This window comes from Octopus bimaculoides, chromosome 8, assembly GCF_001194135.2.
Source record: "Octopus bimaculoides isolate UCB-OBI-ISO-001 chromosome 8, ASM119413v2, whole genome shotgun sequence".
NCBI lineage: Eukaryota > Metazoa > Mollusca > Cephalopoda > Octopoda > Octopodidae > Octopus > Octopus bimaculoides.
In genome coordinates, this window is record NC_068988.1 from 70,982,201 (window position 1) to 70,982,836 (window position 636).

Here is a 636-nt window from a genome sequence, read left to right on the forward strand (position 1 = left end):
AAAAGGTATATCCAAAAGGCAATTAGATAATGTTGGTCAGTTTTTCTATTGATTCATACGATAATTGTTCTCTGTCTAATTGTTTCTTAAAGTAGATGATACAGTTTTGTTTGAATTTTGATGTTAAGTTGTGTTGTTTCAGTTGTTTGTATTTTCCACTCATTATTTCCCTCTGTTCTTAATCAGTTACACTTGTACGATTAAATGTTTAATTGTTATATGTACAATGAGCAAGAATGTAGGAGTTCTTTCCCCTGGTTATTTTCTGCAATTTTTACAATATTGCCTCTTTCACAGTCTACCACCAAATTTGGAATGTTAAGTATAGCTATCACTCATCCATTCTCTTGCCATCATTACTCATGCATCTCACTGTAAAGAGAGTGGCAAGTAAGTAGAGACATGGGTAGTGAGGTTCCTTTTTTATGTCAAGTATCTAGCTACTAGAGCTGGTATGATAAAAAAATAAAAAAAGCACCCAGTAAAATGATTGGTGTTATGAAAAACACAGCTGTAGAAACTAAGCCAAAAATTAAATATTATTCAGACGCGGTTTGCCAATCATGCTTAAGTTTTATTGTCATCGCATACGCTGTACGAGATGGGAGCTGAAAAGTTCCAGGCTTTAAGGGTATC